The sequence below is a fragment of the Tachypleus tridentatus genome, chromosome 4, assembly GCF_004210375.1.
Source record: "Tachypleus tridentatus isolate NWPU-2018 chromosome 4, ASM421037v1, whole genome shotgun sequence".
Classification (NCBI taxonomy): domain Eukaryota; kingdom Metazoa; phylum Arthropoda; class Merostomata; order Xiphosura; family Limulidae; genus Tachypleus; species Tachypleus tridentatus.
This window is the reverse complement of record NC_134828.1, coordinates 121,815,851-121,835,328: the sequence shown is the minus strand read 5'-3', so window position 1 is coordinate 121,835,328 and position 19,478 is coordinate 121,815,851. Positions and strand designations below refer to the sequence as shown.

The window sequence follows — 19,478 nt, the reverse complement described above, 5'->3', positions numbered from 1 at the left end:
AAAAGCCTAATTTACACCATGATCTGCCCTCGCGGGCAGACTGAAATTTTTACTTGGGGCACTCAACCCTGTGACTAAGCATCGGGAATGCATTGTTTGTACTTACAAGACACTGCTGGACAGATCACAGCCGAAAGGAGCTTGCTTGATCGATGTTCACAGGTGTCCGCGACACACGCTTCAAAACCACTGTCGTAATATTTGTCTGTCCATTCTGTCATTGTTAATTTGTTATGTTGTTTAATAGTATTACATACAAAGTAAGTTTTACTTTGCAGGTAACATGTTTACCAAACAAATGAAGACAACATGTTCTACTCAGTGCACCTCTTTATTGATTCACTAAATGTCAGCACAAATATATATTATGTGTACTGAAAGTTTGCCAAATTTCATACAGATACACAAGTCGTATCGATACAGTCCTCTCGAGTTCTTCATGGTAAGTACTCGTATGTTACTCTTTTACCAACACATTTTTAATATTTAGTGTTTGAATTAATTAAATACAGAAACAGACAAGGAAAGCTATTCAACCATTGATGAAACAAAACATGCTTATTTTACTGTCAAAACAAGGGTAAACAGCTATCTGCAGTGTCGTGTATGGGAGCGTCATAAACCAAGAGAAGGTCTCCCCCCCTGGTACATCTGATTGAGTACTTAAGCATCTGTAAAACATACATATCGTGTTGATTACTTTACTGATACCACTTAACAACATACATGTCTGGTTCACTAAATTACCCTGTACAACTGAACAACATAGATATCTGGTTCACTAAATTACCCTGTACAACTGAACAACACAGATATCCTGGTTCACTAAATTACCCTGTACAACTGAACAACATAGATACCTGGTTCACTAAATTACCCTGTACAACTGAACAAAACAGATACCTGGTTCACTAAATTACCCTGTACAACTGAACAACATAGATACCTGGTTCACTAAATTACCCTGTACAACTGAACAACATAGATACCTGGTTCACTAAATTACTCTGTACAACTGAACAACATAGATACCTGGTTCACTAAATTACCCTGTACAACTGAGCAACATAGATACCTGGTTTACTGAATTACCCTGTACAACTGAACAACATAGATACCTGGTTCACTAAATTACCCTGTACAACTGAACAACATAGATACCTGATTCACTAAATTACCCTGTACAACTGAACAACATAGATACCTGGTTCACTAAATTACCCTGTACAACTGAACAACATACATGTCCAGTTGACTACTTCACTGGTACATCTGAACAACATACAACTTTAAATAATAATTATAAATCTGTACGAACAATTTTACTCAGATATACTTTAGACTTTATAATTTTGTAAGATTCAGATTTTCTTTGGATTTAGTGTAAGTCACAAAGATGTGAGAAACCAATCGAAACTTTCATGTTTGTTTATATGTGAAGTCTGACAAGATTCCCAGTATACAATTTACCTGTTTGTTTTTTTTTAACAATTCTTTACCTATTGTTTTTTTAACCCAAATCCTATTATTGTATTTGTTATCTAATTCTCATTTCTTGACATAGTAAATACTCAAGCCTCGTTTTTCGTACAATTTTCTTAGAGGTTTACTTTTGACAGACTTTTTATCTCACCCTTTTATGATGTTACAGAATTCGATATCAACACCAATCAGTGAAGACCGACTTTGAAAGCAGCTGTAGACAATATTTGATTGGACAGAGAACATTATGTACTACTTGTTTTATACATACTGTGAACAGTGGTGTCTGTCCATCAGTTCATCTGTCTCCTGTTTATAACGGCTTCACTTCTCATGTTGAGTGTGAAAAGCTATGGATGAAGTCAAAGTACAACATTAACTTTTTAAATAACAGTAGAACAGGTATGAATAATGTTAACAACAAACAGGATATTCTACACTAACTTGTTATGAATTAATAACACTATGTATCAGAATGTAAAATGTGACATAACGGTTTGTTATTGTTAAATTGTTCTTAGCAGAACACTTACTATACAAACATAGAAAACCAAAACTCATGTAACACCCTTACTCTAGAGTATCACACAATCTTACAATTTGTCTTTAGTCACTGCTACACGAGGGCTATTTGCGCTAGTCGGCCATAATGTAGCAGAAAGACCAGATGGAAGTCAAGTAGTCATCGCAACCAACCGCCAAGTCTTGGTCTACTATTTTGTACCATTTGTTGGTGTATATCTCATCATATACAAAGATGGATCACCATTAGGTTCCTCGACTCAAATCACTACAAGTTGATGTATATATAAATAATTTACGTAGGTTCTCATACACTTTCTCGCTCCATTTACTATGATAACTGTATTTATATATACACATATATACGTATGTACATAGATGTAGACGGACGGGAATTTAAATAGAAATGTTGTTGGTTGTTTTTTTAGGGTAACACTGTCTTCTCAGTCAACGTTGTACGAATGTTGATGACGAAGCTACGTATGGACAATTCCTCAGAAACTGCGCATGTCAGGTAGATATTAGTGGTTGTCTGATTTAATAACAAGCTCAGCGATGGTAAAAACTATTTTAAAATTTGAAGAAAAATAAGCATATGAGTATCTAGAAAACTATGGGAAAATATCAGTATATTTAGTGAAGTATTTGTTGTATTTTTTACTTTATAAGTAATTCTATCTTTTTAAAAGTAGTAACATAGAAATTCAAAAATGTTCTGGTGTTTGTCCTGTTTGGCATTGTTTAGATTTTTATTGATTACTTCAATTACCACTCCTCAACATATTTCACACCTGAACATTGATAATAAAACTGTAAACAGTTTCAGGTTTGTTTTGTTTTCTTTTAACCAATAGCTTAACCTTTTAATGTACTTCTATACATCAGAATTCCCAGATGTTGAGTGATTTATAGAACTGTGTATTCTTAAAAAACACATTAACTCATTACAATAAAATTTATATCAGGCTGTGACTGTTATACAAGATTAAATATTAAAATAAATAGATAGAGCTTAAAGGATTTACCGGAGTTTTCAAAATCTATAAAATAAAAATTAGTCGTAGAATCACTAGAAACAAAAGTCCACGAAACGTATTAGGATTTTATTGGAAAGAAATGTAAACAGCTTTCCAAAGGAAAATAAATGTCAGAAGAGAATAAATAACTGTTTTATAGGAAAGTCATCAAAGCTACTGCGCTTCTTTTCCGTTTACTCGGAATCACTTATCTTCTGCATCAGTCCTCATGACGATACTCACCTATAGAGGGAGTACATGGTAACTAACGCCTTGTTGTAGTCCTCCAAGTAAGTATTTCAAGTCTGATTTTATATGAACGGGGAAAGCAGAAAAATGTGGGTGTGGTTCTTACTGGCCATAAATCTGTTATTTTCACATCGCTTCCAAATCCTTGACAGTGCTGGATATTAAACCTTACGGTCCGTCCAGTTACTATTATTTCTGTATCTTACACAGTTCGTAAGTTTGTGTGTGTGTTTTCTTACAGCAAAGCCACATCGGGCTGCCTTCCCTCTAGTCTGCTGAGGGGAATCGAATCCCTGAATTTAGCGTTGTAAATCCTAGACTTACCGCTGTACCAGCGGAGGGGGGGGACAGTTCGAAAACTGTCTGACAGAATATTTATTAATCATTTCTCTAATATGTCAATGTATGTATAACCACAACTATCTGGCTATAATTCTTAAGCCTCCTGAACTAACTAAAAGAACAACAGTGGGAAATTATCATTACTTAAACTTAAATCAAATTATTTACCGACAAACTAACTCAGTGTAACATCTAAACTGGTCATCACCAACCATCGCCAAATCTTGGGCTACTCCTTTACTAACGAATAGTGTTATTGAAGGTCACATAATGACACCTCAACGGTTGAAAGAGCGGCCACGAATAGTAGCTAAGGAGACAAGATATTAAAATGAGAACCGAACTGTGCGAAGAAAAAACAAAATCTTATGGAAGAAAGTTTCTAACACTGCTGTTCATGTGTACTTCGTCCAGCACAATTTGTAGGTATAAAGTTTTCTATAAATATTTTAATTGTATATTCCCATGGAAACATTTTATACATCTGAATTAAATTCTTAAAATAAGAAACAAAAGTTAGACAATTAAAAAGTAACATTAACTTTACTCCACAACCAGTGAGAAGCCTAGTAATTAGTGTTAGCAAATACTTGTCTGTTTTCAATAACGTCGTGTTGAAAAGTTTAGAAAAATTGAACATTTTCTATAAATAAAGAGAGAATCTTTTTACGACACGTACTGCATGGGAAAGGTTTTCGGACTGTTCTAATATACACTATATTTTATTATCTGTTAAATGTGGTACCGTTTATTGAAAAAATAAGTTTTAAACTCCATTTCTTAAAACTGTATCTATAAATTATATCAATAAAAAAAGATATAATCAAATCTTCAGGTTTAGTTCTAGTGAAGGTAGGGCTCTTGTTATACGAAGAGTACTTAATATTCATTTCTATGGAAAAACAAACGCTTGTTGTTCGTATCATAGTTACTTTTAAAATTATCCGAATTTAGAATGCTAAAGTGAGAATTTTTTATAGTTTTTTCTTAATAGAGACATTTGATAAATAGTGACACACTGTATTTATTATTTCAGTCAAATAGACACAGATATGCACGTCATGTCGTTTATGTAATAGTGAGATTAGAAAATATAACTTAATTAATTGTTTATATTGGATTTACCTAAAATATATATCCTGAATGTTATATAATGCTGCATTTGTTAATATGTAGCGTAAAATATCTTACATATTCCACATTCACTATTTAAAGCAAAACAAAAATAATACATTATTTCTACCTAAATAACTAAAATACATTGCTGAAATAACAATTATTTAATCAAAACTAAAATATATAGAAAGTTAATTACTAAAATTAAAAAAAAATCTTCATATTTTAAATGGAACGATTTTAATGAAGACTACATGATATTTGGTGTTGGTTAAAGTTGTTTGATGTAGATGGTTTCTTTAAGTATGAATTCCAGATCAGTATCATCCCTACAAAGAATATTTATATTTTATCGTTCGTGTCCTGTTTCTTCACTATGTTAGCGTATAAACGAAAACCATGTGTCACCGAACATTTCTGTGTGTTTTCATGAACAATCCCGTATTTTATTAGTTCTTACTACTAGATGGCGTTCGGCTTTCTCAGTACATCAGGCCATGCAGTTTTCTTGGGTGAAAATATGGACAAGCCCTGAACAAAGATAAATTTGGATGTCTTTAGTCAGAAGAATTCCCTTCTGTATGATATGGGGTTAAACTTAATCTGGAACTAAAACATAATTTGTGAGTTATAAAAGCGGTTACCTATCACCATATTGATCTGTATTTTTTATCCTATTTTTAACTTAACTGTTTTTTTTATCCAACACCAACTTGTAAGCACCTTTCACATGTTGAGTGCACACCCACATATCATATTTTAAACTTTAAGTAAAACATAATTATAAATGTATACTAACAGTTTTATTCATAAATACTTTAGACTTTATAATTATGAATCATTCATTCAGTATATGTCAAGAATTAAAACCAATCCAGACTTTCATGTTTCTTTAAATGTGAACGAGTTTCTCCAGTAGACAACCTACCTATTGATTTTTGACTCCAAATCCTATGATTGTAGTTGTTAACTAATTATCATTTCTTCACATACTAATTACTCATGTCTTGTTTTTCGTACAATTTTCTTAGTGGTTTACTTACTGCAATCTTTTTATCTTACCTTTTATGATATTACAGAATTTGACCTGAACAACGACCACGACTTGTGAGTAACTTTCAGATGTAGAGTGCACACGTTTATATTAAATATTAAACTGTAAGCAAGAAATAATTCTAAGTCTGTATGAACAGTTTTACTCAGAAATACTTTGTAATTTATAATTTTGTGACATCCATTGAGTGTTAAGTCACAAAGAAAAAAGATTGGACAGAGAACGTTATCTACTACGTTTTATACAACATACTGTGAACCGTGGTGTCCGTTCATCTGTCTCCTGTTTATGTTGAGAATGAAAAGCTACACCAACGTGTTATGAATTAATAACACTGATTCACACATCAACATGTGACGTAACGGTATGTTATTGTTGAGTGGTTCTTAACATGACTGAAATACTCAATCATTACTTCTTGTAGTTGTTGGTATAAGGAATATAGGTTCAGAAAGTTTGATTAATAACACCAAAATATACCAATCATTCAAATTAATATAGAATTTTGTCTAATGAACAATTAATTTTATGTTTAAGGACATTAAAGTCATTTGTTGAAACACTACACACAAAGAGATAAAGAGAACTTTAAAACGGATTGTTTGAAAAATTCTGTTTCGTATTCTATCTGAGATGTTTACCAACTTTAGGTTCCAGTTACATACAGATAATTTGAACACATTTAATCCTAGCATTTCGTTACCATTATATAACAAATACTATGCTTCATATATTTTAATATAATTCATTCCCCATATGGTACAGCACTTATTGTACAGAGTTACAACGTTAAAATCATGGTTTAAATTATTCTCAGTTAACAGATAGCCAGATATGGCTTTACTACAGAAATAACACACACATAATATAATTTAATTTTATTTAATGTTATACTTGGAAAAATGTTTATTTCACAATATATTTTTCAACAAATTATTTACTAATATTTTTATTCAGATATTTTGTACTCGATATAAAGTTAATAGTCGTGATTTTATTTAAATATTGATTTCAGATATTATTACATTATTATTTGTCATGTAAAATGTTGAGTTTTGTTTACATAGTTGTATTCATAGTTAATGGTTTGTTTTGATTTACAGAATTCTACCAAATATACTGCAGCATAATTATCTGAGATAACTTGAAATTACTGGTTCAAGTGTTAATGGAAACTATAAGAAGAAACGAAGGAGAAAAGATATTTCTGTTTGTCTGCCACATTAATTGGTTGAATTCAGAGTATTAGAAATGTTTGATTGGCAGACACAAACTTTATTTTGGAAGGACAATGTAATAAGATTCGCAAAATGTTTTTTAGGCATCGTTTTGAAAAATATTTAAAACTATATACTCATAGAAGATTATACCAGATTATTGTACATAGTCTAAAATATCTATATTCATACTATTTTCGATAGAATATCTTTTTGTTCTCACATAACAGCTATTATTGTTCAGTGCAGCCTTCAATATGCGAAAATATTTTTGGTTCCACTAGCCTTGAAATTCTCATCTACCGCACGTTTCAACAATGGTTCATCTGCGTTGTAGCATGTAAATAAACAAGCACAACGCTTCACTGAAACATACTCTACTATCAAAGCTGGAAGCTGGCTTCCTATTTACTGTAGAACACAATCTTCAAAGTTGACAGAAAAGAAGTACCAGAAGTGTGAGGAGAGTAAAGTATCAATGGGAAATATATTTTCAGTGTAAGAAAACATCAACTTTGACACGATATCTTACCTAAAAATAACAGGAATCACATTGAGAAGCTCATATTGACTTGGTGGAGGAACCTAGATGAGCAGTCCTCGGAAAGTGTCCACAAGATGCCCTCGGAGTGTGACTTCTCTTCTTGGAGGAACGCACTTGTGGGATAACGTGTAAATAACTAGGTACACTCTTTTTCCTATCTTGAAAGTACGGGTCACGACGCTGGGTGTAAAATGACATTTTTAACTGTAGATATCCGGGCTGATCCACCTTCTTTCCCATGTTGGGGGAGGGACATCTTAGCAGATACAGTACATATAAAGTTGTCCATCTTTTTTTCCCATGGTAGAGTGGGGAACATCTTAGTAAACACAATACATATAAATTAGTCCACCTTCTTTCCCATGGTAGAGTGGGGAGCATCTTAGTAAACACAATACATATAAATTAGTCCACCTTCTTTCCCATGGTAGAGTGGGGAGCATCTTAGTAAACACAATACATATAAATTAGTCCACCTTCTTTCCCATGGTAGAGTGGGGAGCATCTTAGTAAACACAATACATATAAATTAGTCCACCTTCTTTCCCATGATAGACTGGTGAGCATCTTAGTAAGCACAATACATATAAATTAGTCCACCTTCTTTCTCATGGTAGAGTGGGGAGCATCTCAGTAAACACAATACATATAATCAGTGTTGTCGAGAAACCCACTTGTAGAGAAATATATATGCAAAAACGGCTCGTTTGGGTTGAGAAGATATTTTACATAGAAGAGCAAACAACGTTTCGACCTTCTTCGGTCATCGTCAGGTTCACAAAGAAAGAGGTAACTGACCGGAAGCTGACCACATGTTTCAAAGGGGTTGTGTAACTGAAAGTTGGAATGTAGAGGGCGGTGTTAGATGTTTGAATATATAATTTTATTTATTTTATTATATTAATATAGGTATAAAGGCGTTCCTTTATATTGGTTTATTTTGGGTTTTAGTTGTTGTATAAGTAAGGCTTCTTTAATTTTGCGTTTGTTTATGTTTGTTTCTTTATTTAGTATTTGAGTGTTTTCTATCGTTATGTTGTGTTTATTTGACTTGCAGTGTTCGAAAACGTGTGAAGGTGACTTTTTATGTTCTTTGAATCTGGTTTCCATTTTTCTACTTGTTTCTCCAATATAGAAGTTGTGGCAGTTATCACATTGTATTTTATAAATAATGTTGGTGTGGTGTTTGTCAGTGTAGTTTTTACATAGTATAGACCTCAGTTTTGTGCCTGGTTTTTGAATAAATTTGGTATTAACTGGAATGTCGTATTTTGTTACTAGTTTTTGCCAAATGTTGGTTATTTGTTTGCTGATGTCAGGAATATATGGTATACAGCAGTATATGGTTTCGTGATTTTTTGATTCGTGAGATGTGTTTACTTTAGTTGGTTGATTTTGCTTTCTGTCTAGGTGTTTGCGTATAATGTTTTCTACGGTTTGTGGAGGAAACTTATTGATGTTGATGAAGTATTGTTTTATTTTGTCTGATTCATCGTTAATTTTATCTGGTGAGCATCGGTTTTTGGCTGTGTTTATTTGGTTTTTTAGTATGTTGAGTTTTTATTTTGTTTCATGTGCTGAGTCCCAAGGAATGTATAGTCCAGTATGGGTGATTTTTCGGTGGATTTCTGTTTTGAATTGTGTGTCGGTTCTTGTAATTTTGAGGTTAAGAAATGATATTTGATTGCTTCCTGTTCATTGCGTTCTTCCTGTCTATACTATGTAAAAACTACACTGACAAACACCACAAAAACGTTATTTATAAAATACAATGTGATAACTGCCACGACTTCTATATTGGAGAAGCAATTAGAAAAATGGAAACCAGATTAAAAGAACATAAAAAGTCACCTTCACTCGTTTTCGAACACTGCAAGTCAAATAAACACAACATAACCATAGAAAACACACAAATACTAAATAAAGAAACAAACATAAACAAACGCAAAATTAAAGAAGCCTTACTTATACAACAACGTAAACCCAAAATAAACCAATATAAAGGAACGCCTTTATACCTATATTAAATGTAATAAAATAAAATTATATTATATATTCAAACATCTAACACCGCCCACTACATTCCGACACCCAGTTACACAACCCTTTCAAAGATGTGGTCAGCTTTCGGTCAGTTACCTCTTTCTTCATGAACCTGACGATGACAGAAGAAGGTCGAAACGTTGTTCGCTCTTCTATGTAAAATATTTTCTCAACCCAAACGAGCCGTTTTGCATATATATTACAATTCATATAAATTAGTCCACCTTCTTTCCCATGGTAGAGTGGGGAGCATCTTAGTAAACACAATACATATAAATTAGTCCACCTTCTTTCCCATGGTAGAGTGGGGAGCATCTTAGTAAACACAATACATATAAATTAGTCCACCTTCTTTCCCATGGTAGAGTGGGGAGCATCTTAGTAAACACAATACATATAAATTAGTCCACCTTCTTTCCCATGGTAGAGTGGGGAGCATCTTAGTAAACACAATACATATAAATTAGTCCACCTTCTTTCCCATGTAAGAGTGGGAGCATCTTAGTAAACACAATACATATAAATTAGTCCACCTTCTTTCCCATGATTGGGTGGGGAGCATTCTTCTCAACGCGATACATCTAAACGGGTTCACCTCTTTTCCTATGATAGGGTGGGAAACATCCGAGCTAAAACATTACATCTAAAGTGGTCCACCCTCTTTCCCATGATTGGGTGGGGGGGCATCCTAGCCAACACAATACATCTAAACTGGTCCACCTCCTTTCCATACCAGATCTCCAAAGAACCAGCCTGCAGGAGATGGTATGAATGGAGTTTCTCGGCCGACTGGTATATTCATTGGCTGCTACAGCTCATTCTGAAACAAGATAAACCTTTTAACACAGTTAAGATGTCTTCTCTGTTCGTTTGCCTTAGAGATTTTTCTCTTTAGACAATTGCCATCTTGGCTCATGAGATTTCTCATAGTTCAGCATGTGTCTTCCAACAATCTTAGAAACACTAACTTCCTATTTTCTCGTTCTCTCTGTGGTATTTAAAATTTGTTTTGTAGATTTACTAGTTTTTAATAACAGAGATTTGCTTTGTTTCTCGAATTACATTTTTTTTCTATTTATTAACGTAGAAGTCCATATCACTATTTCTCTAACCTTTGTGAGAGAAGAATGTTTACACATAAGTGAAATTTCAACAGTGGCGAGGAGATGAAAGTTACGTATTGATGACGTGACAGCCACTTTTCATATATTAGTGAATACCATCATGTAGTCTGTAAGTTCATTCACATCTATTTGACGTGACAGCCACTTTTCATATATTAGTGAACACCATTATGTAGTCTGTAACTTTATTCACATCTATTTGACATGACAGCCACTTTTCATATATTAGTGAACACCATCATGTAGTCTGTAACTTTATTCACATCTGTTTGACATGACAGCCACTTTTCATATATTAGTGAACACCATTATGTAGCCTGCAACTTTATTCACATATATTTGACACTCTTTCATCCCTTCGATGTCAATAGGAAATTCAGCAGAAGGTCAGCTTGTTTGTTTACGTTCATCTACTTCTAAGGCTATGTGAACTTCCCACTGAGGACAGTATTCGACCATCCTCTCATTATGTGGGCTTAATTTCTCATGTATATTCCATTCCAGGTCTTTTTCCCTCTTTCACAATCCCGTTTGTATAAATCTAATCCTGATGTATTATTTGTTTTTCATCAGTTACTTACATCTGCATACATACTGATTTCTTTTTACACCAACTACATTTCCAGGACTATATGTCTGGTCCTCGTAGTCTTACTGATTCACTGATTAAGAATTATAGTTATTTTTACATGCACTATCTAGATTCACAAACTGTGGTATAAATTTTGAATTTTTGGAAAGCTGACCCATTTATTCAGTTCAACTACCCAGTACACAATTACCCTGTCTTTTCCTGAACCTTCTTTGTTTGCCTCCTTGCACTTTACGTCTTCATTTCATGTCAGAAGTACTTCATAGAGATGCTGTTCCCTTTGGAATGATTCTTGTTCCATTCTGTTTTCTGCTGTGGCTTGTTCTATACAATGTTTCTTCCTCTGGTCCCACATGTCAAATAACGGATGGATTACAACCATTCTTACACATAGGATTTCTCTCCAGTTCTTTTCTCTCTAACGATCAGTTCTAAACCTGTTCAATTTCATCCACTTTGAAATCTATTCTGTTTTCTTTAGGTGTGAAGAAATTTACCAATCATCTTACAAGGTTTTACTTGATGTCCTTAAAAGACACGAAGGGATTTAGTTATTAATCTGTGCAAAGTTTTCATTTAGAAAAGTTCTCTTCACTTCGTTGGATCATTATTCCATATTCAGGTCTATATTACAAACGCCTTTGTTCCTATTCCCATCACAGAGTTCTCTAGATGCTTGCTTTTCTTCATCCACTGATGTTATAATTTATTGTTTCAAACACTACATTGTCTCCTATAATTTCAGTCACGTGGTCAAAGCGTGTACTCTACATCTCCGTTGACTTGGTCTGTGGTTTCGTTATTACATGCAAGATAGCCTTCTGTTTTCATACTCATGGAAAGAGTCCTCCAGTTATATCTTTGATGGTAGAAACCCGTTTTGGATGAATTGACAAAATGTTCAAATCCTTACTCACTCCAACCCAATACTTTATCCTCTTGACCCAACCATTTTCACTGTTTCCTACTGTGCTCGAGAAACTCGTTGTGGCTAGATAATCTATTACCACTTTTGTGGTTCCTTCACTTTGAATCGTACCAAACCCACACCTCTTCAGAAATGTTATGTTTACTGGTTGTGATACATCATTGAACAACAATCTCATCTTAAACATATGTACCAGCATAAGCAATTCTTACACATCAGTGTACCCGACCTCTGTTCTGTTCATTGGACATGTTTGTATTCCTTACCACTGCTAGTGAATTGTTTGATTATGATCCATTCTGATAAATTCGTGGTGATTTTTTACATCAATTATAGAGCAGGTATCAGATCTTTAATTCCTTTTTAAAACACTCGACCGTCATGATTCGGCATCCATCCAATGGATTTGCTGTATAGATTCTCATGTATTTGAAGCGATTAATTTGAAAACAGATCATTTGTATCATGATCTGCCTATCAAATAGCCGCTTCACTCACAAGTTTTCTGATGCGTATGTGTTCATTTGGGTAATTACGACTTATTTTCTCTTTAATAATGAAATTTCATGAGTGGAGCAGTATAGAGGGAGCTATTAAACAATAACATCATTATTCATTAATAAGAATCACGTGAGTTCAGATTGAAGTTGCCTAAAAACTAGTGTCACGCAGATACTCAAGGCAGATGTTCACAGAAGATATAATCTCTGTGTGAAATGGTAAGCGTCTAATGGAAACACATTTTCATGTAAGAAAATGTTAACTTTTTCCAAAACCAGATGTCTTCTGAACTAACCAGTTGGAGATAATAAAATGGGGGGTTCCAATCTTCATCTCTACATTTGACACAATAGTTTTATGATGTGTTAAAATTTTTCCTTCTTGTTTTTACTTTAACGTTTTTCATGCTGTTTATTACTTTTTATTTTGTACAGTTATTAAGTAACTAGTTTCAAAATTCACTCCATTTAAACACGAATCTTAAATTTCGTGTTACTGTTCATACACTTTTCACCTGGGATATTTTTCAACACATTTCTCAATCGGTCTGAATTTTCTTTCTTTTCGTTTAGATTGATGCAGTCTTAATCTGTCTACTAGTGAAGTAATTTCTTTACTGGAGGTAATAGCTGTAATGGAAGTCCTTATGCCTTTGAGTCACACTCACTTTCACATCTGTTACTGAGTATAACAGAATCAATGGAACCTGGTATCCATTACTCAATACCTATAAGATCCTACAGTGTGTTCTTTCAATACCCAAGTGTTCTGATAGTTATCTAATCAGTGAAATACTCAACCTCTGTACACATTTACCACCCATCTCAGAAAGAACAGTCATAACTTTTTGGTCTCCAATACCACATCGTTTTGCTTAGATAGTAAATTAATTCTATTTAGTTAGACCAAGTTACTTATATATGTTTCCTTCTCAAGGTTTTATACGTCACTCAGTCCACACCTGCATCTGTCCTTTTGATAACACATTTATGGCCAGCTCAAACTTAATTTCCAGTCCTTATCCTTCACAAAATACCCCCTCTTAGTACTTCCCTTAAATATCACTCATTCATCAGACTCGGTGTCAAATTATCATTCCACTATCACCACTCTCCGGTTTCAAACGTGGCTTTTGGATTAACTGTACATGTAGCTTATTTACTTTTCATTTCTATATATCATTTTTCCTATACTATACTACACTAGAGAATGTTATAACTGTACAATCTCCTGCTGGTTAGTTTGTGGTAAAACTGGTTTTAGAAAAGTACTGGACCAACCAAATAGTATTAGTTGGTTAAGACACCCTGTCATATCTTCTTCAAAAGGTTGATTCCCAGGTGGTCTGGTATAGAAAGGAGACAGACTGGTCTAGATGCACTGTGTTGGCTAGGATATCACACATTACCATGGGAAAGGTGGACCAACCATCATATCTACAATTAAGGATGTCATCCTCTTTTTGACACCCAGTTTAGTGAAACGTACTGTCAACATGGGCGAAGACTGTATCTGGTTATGAGCGTTGTCCCACATGTGTTTTCCTCTAGGTTGAGATGTTGCACTCCAATAGAGATGCATTTGGACACTTTCCGAAGGGTGCTCATCACTGTTTCCTCAACCAAGTCAGTGTGAGTTTAGGTAAGATATCGACTCACACTTCTGGTACTTCTTTTCTTGGAAGCGGCTGCGACAGTAGAAGTAGTCACGTTCCTATTGAAACCTTGGGTAGGTGGAACTAGTGTCGGCAGAAACTGAACAGTAAAGCCATCTTATGAGAAGTGGTATCTATCGGAAATATATTTACGGTGTATGAGAAATATTAAGTTTTCATAAATTCACAATCAACGTACAATAACTTTTTCTTTAAAAAATATAGACACTACATATGTCAAGCAAAGCTAAAAATCGACATTACCAAAACTGTATTCAAATTTTATGTGTGTATTCTAGTGTATATATAAATAACCATAAATAAACGTATTTTCTGGTCCTTCTGTTTGTAAGTTCAAAAGTAGAATTATTTGACTTTCTTTATACAAAATATTTACCATCATAACTTATCAGAGTGTTTAACCTGTAAAGGCAGATCGCAGATATAATGACACATTTAAATGAAATAACAGTAATATCTGATTCTATGTAGTCCAAAACATCAATTATGGTAAGGATATTGTTGAAACATGTTATTGAGAAGAGATTCAAAGAGACTATATCCACATGTTCAGATTATTTATTGATACGAATAATTGAAATCATGTATATGTTTTTGCAATAAGATTTGATCAAAACTGTAGGTGTGCTGTATAAATAAAATTATAAAAAAACAACAATTAAAGACTGAATTATTTAAACAGTGAACAGACAGTTTGTCTGATATATTTTCATTACAATGGTTCTTAACCAATATGAGGAATTTCTTTACATTTGTTAATTTCAATACAACTACGTACTGAAAATACAAAGTACTAACTAATTTACATTTTATAGTATCTTTGTATAGTTCTACTATTATTAGATAGGCTTGTTTAAAAGATTCTAACAAACAAGTTTTTAAATCTTCATAACATGTTCGATCCTACCTGATTCATTCAATACTAAATTATTATTTAACAGAAACTGATCAAGAAAACATTTCTATATTTACTGAAATATTAAAATTGTTCATGTATGATGATTTAATACATTTTATATTTTTAGTAGGATGCACAGGGTTCAGAATGTTATATTAAAATAATGTTGAATAACCAAATCAACATCTTGAATATAAGGTTCCAGTGGTACAGTAACAACATTATTTGTAATTTAGTATGTAGTTGGATGTCACTAATACTTTGTCACATTTGGGAATGTATGTGATGATCATGAAAAATAATCATGTACATGGATTGTGAAGATATGTTCACATGAAGGACTTTTCAAGATGGAGATAATCCTTAAACTTGAATTAAGAAACAAGGCAACATACATCAACATTTTCAACAACTTTCACTAACACTATATTATTGGTATACCTTCATTAACACTATATTAGTCCTGTATGACCAGATGAGTAGTCCCAATGTGAGGGTGACGGGTTCGAATCCCTGTCCCACCAAACATGCTTGTCCTTTCAGCCAAGTGACGATCAATCTCAGTCTTCATGACTAAAAGACCAGGTGAAGAGTTGGCGGCCTTTCACTGCTAAATTAGGAACGGCTAGCGGAGATAACTCTCATGTGACTTTGAACAAAGTTCAAGCTACACCAAACCAATTAACACAATATCACTGATATAATTTATTATGTAAGGGATATATTCGACTTTTATTTTGATATAGTTTCGTTGAAGTGGGTGTTTAATATAAGCTACTTTATTAATACCATTTTTACGATATTAACACCAATAACAGCTTCGCTTCAGTCACAGTGACACCCATGTTGATGTCTCAGAAGTCACAGTGACACTTGTAGAGGTAACTGAAAGCGGAGCTAGTTTTACTATCTGACATTTTGTGTGTAGATATGACGAGTTTCTGTAACGTTTATTACATACGGGAAAACCTTCTGTTTACAGTTTTGACTGATGATTTACATAAGGTAAAATGTTAGTAATTTGGAATGTCTATGACGAACTCCTATTTCAACCTTGCAACAATAACCACAGACTTAGCTGCCGTTCACAGAGACACAGTTATGGACATTCCAGACACAGAATACCTAGATGTTTTCTAATAGGCTGGGTGTACAGTGTCAGACTCGTTCATTTTGGTGAGGTAGTCGAAAGTAAAGAACTGGTATAAAAATTGTTAAACTGGACCCAGATGTGTTCTATATAATCACCTGTACTTACTTAGCAGTATTTCATGTGTGCTGATGGGTGATATCTTTCTTTACCTAAAGAGAATCAGCTTGTTTGTCAGGTTGTTCGATAACGTTTACCACATTTTTTGTGTTAGACCTATATTGTTTGTTTTTGAAATTTCTCGCAAAGCTACACAAAGACTATCTGAGCTAGCCGTCCCTAATTGAGTAGTTTAAGAAACGAGGAAGGCAGCTGGTCATCATCACCTACCGCCAACTCTTGGGCTACTATTTTATCAACTAGTACTGGGATTGACTCATTTTATAACGCCACCTCGACTGAAAACGCGAGCATGCTTGTTGTGACAGGGATTCGACCCGTTTTCTTCAGATTACAGGTCGAGTACCCTAACCACCTGGCTATACCGGGACGTTAGACCTGGAATCTAGATCTAATTGTTTATCTACACAACGCTTGTATTGTAACGATACGCTACATGTACATTTTTAATTTACAGACCATATACTAGTAAAGTTTTTAATGTGTGATTTGATCCAAATATTCACATTTCGCGTAAAACAAGCACCACCTTCAGGCTGCTAAATATACTTACAGTTTCTGAAATAATATAATGTGTTGATGATATATGTGTAATTAATTTGTTAAAATGACTCAAAACTTACAAAAGTTCTATCTTCATATTGGTGAACTACTAATCCTGTTTGACAATAAAATAGTAAAAACATTAGGACCAACACGGTGATTAACTTACCAGAAGTTCACATATGAACAAAAGTTTATATATTAAGGGTGTATTTCACATGCTACCCTATATATGTAATCATAACTTATGGTTGGGATAGAGTATTGTTTTAGTTGGGCTTGGTTGGGTCTGTATCACAAAATGTCTGTTTTTGAAGCATTTGTGATTATAATATTAATATTCGTGATGTACTCCGATAAAACAGTGGTGCATATTCAGATGTACATCTCTAAAATCAGTGGTTCGATTCTCTCGGTAGACGCAGGAGATAGCCCAATATTCATGATAATTTCATTCTCCGAAAGAAAACATTTTAATACGTTACGAATATGTTTGTAACTACGTCAGTCACAACCACTGTCCTACAGTCGTTTGTATGGGTTGTAGTTCAACTAGAGGGTCAGGACTTGACTGTAAGTAGCACGTGCATAACAGGAATATGATGGTGTTACTCACGTGCAGCAGCCACATTATTCTGCATGGAGACACCAACAAAGATAACCAAAGGTCAACTCTGTATTTTTTCAACCAACTAGTATTATTACACGATTCATTTCTAAGTATTTAACTGAAAATAGGGTTTCTGTTTTTTTATTATTTTGTTATTAGGTCCAATATAGCGGAATAAACAAAGCCGACCAGGTGCATGAAGTCACGTGCATAACCTTTATAATGATCTCATACACGTTACTCTGACACCTACATATAGACTCAAGCCAGTCACAGTGACATCTATAACAGTCTCAGTAATGTTGACATTCATAACGGTCTCACACTAGCCACTCTCACCCATAAAATAGTCAAATCAGTCACACTGACGAATATAATCGTTCATCAACTGTCATTCTGACACCCAAATCGTCTCACACCAATTATACTGGCATAAATAATATAATCAACCGTAGTTCCACTGATTCTCATCGTGGTCTTACAACAGTCACATTACCTCTAATTTAAATAATAAAACATAGATGGGGTTACTGTTATACTTTTATTAATCTCGAAGAGGTACGTTAAAAATAATATTAAACACATGTTTATTGATTCCGAAACAATCTTTTACCAATGAATCATTTTTGAACCTTTGTTTTTGTTTTGCTTTAAATCCATCAAACAAAGCAAAGCATAACCAGAAACTTTCAAATTTTCTACTCTGAATACATCATGGGTTATAAACAGGTGGTTTGTTTTCTGAGTTTCTTCAACAGATGTCTTCTTCAGTCGTCCCTAATTCTTGAAGCGACAGACTAAAGTGGGTCGTCACTTTTTTAACGCCTTCAAAACAGGAATGGTAGAGTTCGAATACAAGAAATCCGTTTAGCTGAGCATTTTATGTCTTAAAATTTGATTGATAAATAAAGGAAGACAAACAGAGACTTAGTAAATACATTAGATATTACACTTTATTTCAATCAAATCATACAATTAGACTGATTAGTCAGAGAAACAAGTACAATGTAATGTATTTCGATTAATTTATCACTGTGTTCAAATGTTTAGAAACGTATTATTATTTATTAGCCAGATCTAAAACTTCTGAAAAGAAATATGGTAAACAATCATCTCAACTGGTATATAAAACAATCTGGTATATAAATCTGTCGGTTTATAACCAAATAAACATGTTTACAGTTCTTCCTCTTTGTTATAAAATTATCAAATCACTTTATCTTGTTAACAGCGATGACCAACTCAGAGTTAACTGTACGTCTTAGATTCTCGCGTCTTTTATCAGTCTCTAACGAATCATATTGGGCCTGGCATGGCCTAGCGCGTTAAGGCGTGCGCTTCGCAATCCGAGGGTCGCGGGTTCGCGCCCAAGTCGCGCCAAACATGCTCGCCCTCCCAGCCGTGGGGCGTTATAATGTGACGATCAATCCCACTATTCGTTGGTAAAAGAGTAGCCCAAGAGTTGGCGGTGGGTGGTGATGACTAGCTGCCTTCCCTCTAGTCTTACACTGCTAAATTAGGGACGGCTAGCACAGATAGCCCTCGAGTAGCTTTGTGCGAAATTCCAAAGAACAAACAAAAAAAAAACAAACGAATCATATTATGGAAAAAGACTTAATGTTAGTTTGTGTCATCTGTCTTTCTTTAACATGTCTAAGGCATCTAGAAGGAAGTGTATACATGTCAGTCTCATGTTAATTGTTTATTAATGTGAATGTTTTCACTCACCATATCAAGTTGTGTTTATTAATA

General features: G+C 34.0%; 1 long non-coding RNA gene across 2 annotated transcripts in view; it reads right to left on the bottom strand.

Moving 5' to 3' along the window:
- Window positions 1–1,749: 1,749 nt before the first annotated feature.
- The window catches only part of LOC143249963 (uncharacterized), a 47,324-nt gene continuing 29,595 nt past the window's right edge, over window positions 1,750–19,478 (bottom strand). Inside the window, exon 2 of one of the 2 annotated variants that reach the window (XR_013028060.1) lies at window positions 1,750–1,832. This is a non-coding gene — a long non-coding RNA (uncharacterized LOC143249963). Of the gene's footprint in view, window positions 1,833–14,282; window positions 14,519–19,478 lie in introns of those variants that run through there. The other variant, XR_013028059.1, reaches the window with a different exon arrangement.